The 8,579-nt window shown below is 42.8% G+C and overlaps 1 pseudogene; it reads left to right on the top strand.

The window, feature by feature from the left end:
* The first annotated feature begins 6,045 nt into the window (after positions 1-6,045).
* Positions 6,046-8,165, top strand: LOC132390950 (uncharacterized; annotated as a pseudogene).
* Positions 8,166-8,579: the final 414 nt, after the last annotated feature.

The following is an 8,579-nucleotide window of genomic DNA, read 5'->3' as shown; positions in this document are numbered from 1 at the left end:
TGTTAGTAAGTGAGAGATCATCCACTTTGGAAGAGAAAACAGAAGATTAGATCATTATTTAATTGGTAAAAAATTGCAGCATGCTGTTGTGCAGAGGGTTTTGGGAATGCTAGTGCATAGGCCACTAATGGTTTGTAGCAAATGCAATAGGTTAACAAGAAGGCAAATGGAACGTTGGCCTTTGCTAGAAAGATTTAGTTTAAGGGCAGGGACGTTATGTTGAAACTGCATAGGGCACTGGTGAGGCTGCACCTGGGGTTCTGCATACAGTTCTGGTCTCCATATTTATTTATTTAGTGATACTGTGTCTGGTTCTTCAAGCTGTGCTGCCCTGGTGCCCACTGAGAACCTGATTTAACCCTAACCTAACCACGGGACAATTTACAATGACCAGCTAACTTACCCGATATGTCTTTGGACTGTGAGAGGAAACATGAGCACCTGGGGAGACCCACACATTCCATGGGGATACAGATACTCCTTTCAGATAGTGCTGGAACTGAACTCCAAACTCCAACACTCCGAGCTGTAATAGTGTCACGCTAACTGCTGCACTACCATGGCACCTACAGAGGAAAGAGATACCGGCTTTGGAGAGGGTGCAGAAGAGGTTCACCAACTTGATTCTGGAAATGAGAGGGTTAGCATATGCAGAGAGATAACCTGGGACTGTACTCATTAGAACTCAAAAGAATGAGATGGGATCTTATAGAAACGTACAAAAGTTGTAAAAGGGATAGATAATATAGAGACAGGAAAGTTGTTTCCACTGAAAAGTGAGATTAGAACTAGGTGACTTAGCCTCAAGATTCAGGGGAATAGATTTAGAATGAAATTGAGGAGAAAGTGCTTTTTCCAAAGACTAATGAATCTGTGGAATTCCCTATCAGGGAAGCAGAAAAGGCGACCTCATTCTTTATATATATAAGTTGCAGTTAGATTTTTGCTATCAGGGGAATTAAGCATTATGGGGAAAAGAAAGGTAGGTGGAGTTGTCTCCATGGCCAGGTCAGCCATGAGCTTATTAACAGGCTCGACAGGTCAGATGGCTTACTCCTGCTTCTCTTTCTTATAATGGGTAAAGTGCATGGAGGATTTCAGAAGGCCTTGAAAAGATCCCACATAATACACCATTAAACAAAATTCAATCATATGGTATTGAGATAATGTAATGGTGTGAATTGAAGATTAGATAATGGATAGTTACAGATAAATGGTACAGTTTTGGTTGGGAAGTTGTGACTGGTGGGGTTATGCAGGTATTACTGCTGGTAGCTCATCAGATGCAATTTATGTTGACAATTTGGATGAAGGGACCAAATGTAATATAACCAAGCTTGCTTGAAGATACAAAGTTAAATTAGAATGCGGGCTGTAAGAAGGATGAAGAGAGGCTTCACTGGGAGATGGACAGAAGTGAAAAGTCAAAGAAATAGAAGATGGAATATAATATGTAAAAATGCATGGTCGTTTACCTTGGTTGACAAAATAGTCCTGATGAAGGATCTCAGCACAAGAATTCCACTGTTTATTTCCCTCCATAGATGCTGCCTGACTTGAGTTCTTCCAGCATTTTGTGTGACTTTTGTAGCATCTGCAGAATTTCTTGCATCTCTAGAAAGGCAAAATATTTTTCTAAAATGGTGACGAACTGTATTGATGTTCTGAAGTCCTGGTTTTCTTGTATGTGCATCAGGGAAAGATAATGTGTGTATACAATAAGCAATTAGGATGTTGCTGCTTATTGCAAGAAGACTTGAGCATCAGACTGTAAGGCATCTTGTTACAATTATAAAGCACAAATTGGAATAAAATCTGGAATACTGTGTGCAACTTTGGTCGCCATATACAGAGAAATACAGTATATATTAGTAACAGAGAGAGTGCCATGAAAGTTTGCTTTAATGATTTCCTGCCATGGAGGATTTGTTTTATGAGCAGAAGATATTTATACTCTTTATAGAAGAATAAGAAGTGACTGCTTTGGAACATTTAGAATTTGCACATGGCTTGACAGAGAAGATGCAAACGTGGCATTTTCCATGGGAGGGTCTACAACCAGAGGTCACTGTCTTAAAATATAGGATAGGCCATTGAAGACTCATATGAGAAGAAGCTATATAACATAGAAGGTAGTGAATTCTTACTTAAGGGGTCTGTGGGTACTCATTTTATGGATATATTTAAATCCAAGATTTGATTTTTGGACAATGAGGGATTAGGGCAGGAAAAAAATCAGCCATTGACTGGCAAAGTAGGTATGAGGAGTTGAAAGACCCAGTTCTAGTTTTATCTCTTATGTTCTAGTTCAGTGAGTGAGTCAACCTGCACATTGGAATCTATTACTATTAGTTTGGATTCAACTTGCACCTAACATTCATTATTTACTGAATAGAATTAAAATAAGGTTAAGGCTTTTATAAAACTGATTTGACATGAATCCTGTTTCTCTGGAATAACACACCACATGAAATCTAGTGTAAAATAACAGGCAAGTAAATGTCTTACCGTGTAGAATTACATTGAGTTACAACAAGGAAGCTGCCATTCAGTCCAAAACGTCATGGCCCTCACAAGCCTCCTGGCACACTTCAAAGCACAACCTTCTATTTTTTCCATTTCATAATTTATTTACATTTTTATAAATGCATTTATGCTACTTATGCCAACTGTTTTCTGTGCTCATCACTTTCTGGTTCTTGCTTGCACACAGCAAAAATGAACAAAGGTATGCAACCCAGTTGAAGTTCTCAGAAGGCATCATAAACCATTCTGACGGGAGACTGGACATTTTATCAACACTTATTTAGATTGTGGCCTTGAACTTCCCGCATCTACTGAGTATTGGAATGCCTAGATAAAGTGAACTCATGCTGGGGCTATACGGTGTTGAGGCGTGTCCCCTGGGTGGTGGATGGGGGATCCCTCATGTGAGGGGTGCACCGGATAATATGGAAGAAGGTGCCGTGAACTAACATAGCCTAGGAGAAGGAACTCCGATTCCAAACCCGGGTAGATAGGACTCGTTAGCCTTGGATGGCAGCCTATCTAGGAGAGGGTAACCTCTGATTTCAAACCCGGGCAGGTGGAGCTCATTAGCATGGAAATGCCATCGCCTAGGGCAGGGATCGGCAACCCGCAGCTCCGGAGCCGCATGCGACTCGTTCATCTCTGTGCTGCGGCTCCCTGTGGCTTTGGAAAATAAATGATGAGTATTTAATTAAAATGTATTTTATGTTAGTTTGTTAGTTTTTGAAATGTAATTCTAAATTTGAAGATTATGGTGATCTTGTACAATCTAAATAAAATGTGTTTTTTGTCGCTATTGATATACGTCACCACTGCCAATGCCTGACACCCGCCAGTGCGCGATTTCTTTAATTTTTCAATCCAAGGTAGGCTAACTATAGAGAATTCTAAAAAAAAAAGAAAAGTGACTGAAGAAAACAGAACATTTAATGATACGTGGGCAGATTCATTTGCTTTCACTGCTGACGAGACTGGTTTACGGGTATGCTTAATATGCAATGAGAAACTGGCAAACAACAAAAAATCAAAAGTCGCAAGACATTTCCAGAATAAACACGCAGCCTTTGCTCAAAAATATCCAGATGGAGATGAGAGAAAAAAAGCCGTTTCGGAACTGATGCGGAAGGTTGATCTGAGCAAAAATCATTTCAAGAAGTGGATGAAGTCTGGAAAATCAACTACATATGCTAGTTTTGTTGCCGCTCAGGAAATAGTCAGGCACGGGAAGCAGTTTACAGATGGTGAATATATAAAAGAATCTTTCATTAAGATTTCAGAACATCTATTCACGGACTTTAAAAACAAGAGTGAAATTGTGCAGAAAATCAGGGATATACCCCTCTCTGCAAAGACTGTCAAAGACAGAACCATAAAAATGGCAGAAGACATCACAAGACAGCAAATTAAAGACATCAATTCAGCTGTGGCCTACTCGATTGCCTGTGACGAGTCTAAAGACAAAGGTGATATTGAACAAATAGCGCTGTTCTGCCGGTATGTAAATTCTGCCAGGCCACAGGAAGAAATGATTGAGTTGATACCTCTAAAAGGCCAAACCCGGGGGGAGGACATCTGTGAGGCTGTCTTGAATTGTTTAAGGGCCAAAGTAATAAAGACCACCCAGCTGGTGTCAGTAGCTACTGATGGGGCACCAAGTATGACAGGAGCGCACAATGGATTTGTGGCTTTACTGCAGAAGTCACTGGACAGAAAGCTGTTGACTTTTTACTGCATCTTGCACCAAGAGGCACTGTGCGCTCAAACATTTCCTCCAGAATGCACAGAAGTAATGGATGTTGTCATTCAGATTGTCAATAAAATAATGGCAGAAAGTTTAAATCACCGTCAATTCCGTTTGTTACTGGACCCGAGCTGGAAAGCGCATATTCAGATCTCCTGCTGCACAACAAAGTCTGGTGGCTGTCAAGAGGGGAGGTGCTCTCTGGAAGAAGTGAAAACTTTCCTGGGCAGCAAAGGGCTCACCTTTTCTGAGCTGGAACAGCCAGAGTGGCTGGAAAAGCTACACTTCATGGTAGACATGACAGCACACCTGAACACGCTGAACACAGCTCTTCAGGGGAAAGGACGCACAGCCCTGCACACGTTGGAGGATGTTTTGGCATTCCAGCGCAAGTTGACAGTGCTTGCCAGAGATTTACAGAAAGGCACATTGTCTCACTTCCCCAATTTGAGAGAGTTCAAACAAGCTCACGACATGATAAATTCGGAGTATTTACATTCTGCAATCATCACAATGCAAACATTGTTTGGGAAACACTTCTGTGAGTTCAGAGAGGAAAAAAACACATTATCCTTCCTGGTCACTCCCCTAAGCATCGATCCATCCCTACTGAATACGACTGCATTGGCAGGTGTGAGTCAACCTGATCTTGAGATGAAACTGGCTGACATAGCCGACAAAGACATATGGGTGTCCAAGTTTAGACGCTTGACAACAGACCTTGAAGATGTTGCCCGTCAGAAGGCCGTTCTTGCTCAGAATCACAAATGGAGTGATATTGAAAACCTCCTCAAACCGGACAAACTTGTGTTCGAAACATAGAATGCTATCCCCGACATTTATATAAACATTAAAAAGTATGCACTTGGAGTCCTGTCGATCTTTGGATCCACATATGTATGTGAGCAGGTGTTCTCCAACATGAACTTTATTAAAAACAAACATCGCGCACGCCTCACAGATGACAGCTTGCGATCCTGTGTAAAGATGAAGGTGACGTCATACAGCCCTGATGTGCAGACGCTGTGCGCTGAGGTCCAGGAGCAGAAATCCCATTAACCAAGTATGATAAATATTTTAATTGCCTATTATTTTACGTATATTCAAATTTTTTCATGGTTCAGTGAAATAGTCCTTTTATTTTTCAGGTTGACAGCTGGCTGACGTTATTTTTGGTTTGCTGCTGGCGGACAATTTAAGTTCGGCGTTTTTCATAAATACAAGACGGACTCAAATAGACATTGATTATTTTACTTAAAAGTAACCTTCAACCTAACGTCTTTTTTTCGGAGATCAAAATGTTTTTGTTGCATGCAGAAATGTAATTTCGTTTTCTCTGCAGGAGTTCATCGATTTTATAAATGCAACACATTATAATTTGTTTATACATAGCATAAAGGCAAAAAAAAAACCCGTTGTATGCAGTGTTATTTCATTTTAAATGTCAAACAGGTTTTGTGGCTCCCAGTGTTTTCTTTTCTGTGGGAAACGGGTCCAAATGGCTCTTTCAGTGGTAAAGGTTGCCGACTCCTGGCCTAGGGGAAGGTGACCCCAACAGAAAACCCCTGGTCCTCCAGGTTGGGGGTTGTGCAATGGGCTAACAACCCGTTCACATAAAACAAACAATTGTTACAGAAACTGTCAACAGATTGTCAACCACTAACCCAGATCTCAGGAAAAGCAGGGCCCCATTCAGGAGGCTGATGACGCACTGCAACCAAACCCGTCAGGAAGCTGCAGGGCTGACAACCCTCCTTCATCCGAGGAAAACCATAATGGAGGTTCCAAAGCTGCTCTCACAGAAGAAGTCTATCCTAATCAGAACATGGAATGTGAGATCGCTTTGGGAGACAGGTAGGTGCACACAGGCAGTGAAGGAAATGAACCGATACCACCTCACACTCCTGGGTATGTGTGAAGCAAGGTGGAATACTTTTGGTGAGACCAAACTGCAGACGGGAGAAACTCTGCTCTATTCTGACAAAGAAAAAGGAGGAAGACCCACATGAGGCTGGTGTGGCCCTGATGTTGTCCAAAGAAGCAGCCAGAAGTTTGATAGATTGGGAACCAGTGTCTCACCATATCATCACAGCCGGGTTTGAGTCCAGATTCCAGAAGGTATCCATTATCCTGTGCTATGCCCCAACTAACAGCACAGAGGAAGAAGAAAAATATCTCTTCTACACCCAGCTTCAAGCAATAGTTGGAAAGGTACCTAAGCAAGATATGTTGATTGTCATGGGAGATCTGAATGCCAAAGTAGGCAGCGATAACACTGGCAGGGGAGAGAGAGAGATGGGCCAGAATGGTTTGGGGAATATGAATGAAATTGGAGAACTTCTTACTGACTTCTGTGCCTTCAACGAACTGACCATTGGAGGTACCCTCTTTCCCCACCAACACTGCCACAAGATAACCTGGGTCTCGCCTGACCATCAAACAGAGAACCAGATTGATCATGTCATTGTCCGCCAGTGCTGGAGAAGTTCATTGCAAGATGTGAGAGCCAAAAGAGGAGCAGATATTGGATCTGAGCACCATTTGGTTGTTGCAAAGCTGAAGATGAAGCTGTCAGCCAAGAAGAAGCAACAGAACACACGAATAAAGTTTGATGTTAGAAAACTACAGACGGAAGAGAACAAGAAAGAATTCCACATCGCCTTGCAAAACTGCTTTGGGGCTCTTCAAATAGAGGAACACGGTGAGAGAACAGCGGAACACGCCTGGATTACCTTCAAGCAGGCCACTGCAGGAGCCTGGGAAGACCACCAGTCAACAGTAAACCTTGGATCAGGGACGAGACATGGCAGAAGGTGGAGGAGAGGAAAAAGCTCAAACAGGAGTTGAATCAGGCCAGAACCCGGCAACAGAAACAAATCGCTGCCAACAGGTACAACGTGATGGCCAAGGAGGTGAAGAAATAGCTCAGAAAGGACAAGAGGTTATACTTCAATGAAATACCAGAGCAAGCAGAAACAGCGGCCAGTAAAGGGGACCTCAAGGCACTCTACACGACAACTAAACTTTTGAGAGGGAAGAAGCATTGAAAGAGGATGGAGAGGTTATAGTGGACCATTTGCATATACTGCTGAATTTGATATGGAGAACAGGAGAGATCCCATCAGATTGGAAGAAGGGCCTCCTTGTGAAGCTGCCAAAATCAGGAGATCTTTCACTGTGTGGCAAGTGGAGGGGGATCACCTTGTTGTCCATTCCTAGCAAAGTTCTCACCAGGGTAATCTTGGAGTGGATGAAAGACGCCATTGACCAGAGACTTAAAGGTTCAGGGTTCAGGAAAGGGGGATCATGCATTGACCAGATAGCTACACTTAGAGTCATTGTGGAGCAGACAATAGAATGGCAAACTCCACTATATGTGTGTCTTACTGATTTTGAGAAGGCATTTGACAGCCTGGACAGAAAGTCAATGTGGCGCATCTTACGACACTATGATATACCAGAAGAGATGGTGAATATCATCAAGCAGCTTTATGATGGCTTCCCATGCAGGGTCATCCACGATGGGAGACTGTCCGAAGAGTTCCTGGTCACTACTGGAGTCAGACAGGGATGCCTGCTGTCGCCTCTACTTTTTCTTGTGGTACTCGACTGGGCTACAAGAACAGCCTATGCTGGCTCAGAGAGAGGCATCCAGTGGACATTAACAGGGAAATTGGAAGACCTGGCATTTGCAGATGATCTTGCTCTTCTTTCACACCGGCTTCAAGATATGCAGAAGAAAGTAGATTCCTTGGGAGAGACCTCACAGCGAGTAGGCCTTAAGATCAATCAGGAGAAGACCAAAGTTCTACGCATTAATAACAAACAAGAGGAGCCATTACGGATTGAAGGACAAATAGTTGAAGATGTAGACAAATTCACCTACCTCAGAAGCAAAATCAGTAAATCAGGAGGTACAGATGAGGACATCAGAGCAAGGATCGGAAAAGCCCAACATGCCTTCACAACCCTGCGACCTGTTTCGAGATCTATGGCCATCTCTGTCAAAAATAAGCTCCGTATACTCAGCTCCAATGTGAAAGCCATCCTGCTATATGGATCCAAAACATGGAGAATCACTAACACCAGCTGCAACAAGATCCAGACCTTTCTCAACAAATGTCTCCGGCAGATCCTCCACCTCAAGTGGTACAACAGAGTGTCAAACCTAGACCTATGGAAGAGAGCAAACCAGGAGCCCATTGTATTCCAGATAAGGAGGAGGATGTGGAGATGGGTCGGCCACACCTTGAGGAAGAGCCAGTCGAATGTTACTCGACAATTACTCGAATGGAATCCACAAGGGAAG

The sequence above is a fragment of the Hypanus sabinus genome, chromosome 3 (assembly GCF_030144855.1).
Source record: "Hypanus sabinus isolate sHypSab1 chromosome 3, sHypSab1.hap1, whole genome shotgun sequence".
In the NCBI taxonomy this organism is placed as follows: Eukaryota; Metazoa; Chordata; class Chondrichthyes; order Myliobatiformes; family Dasyatidae; genus Hypanus; species Hypanus sabinus.
Note: the sequence above shows the minus strand (reverse complement) of the source record. Positions and strands in the feature narration are given on the sequence as shown.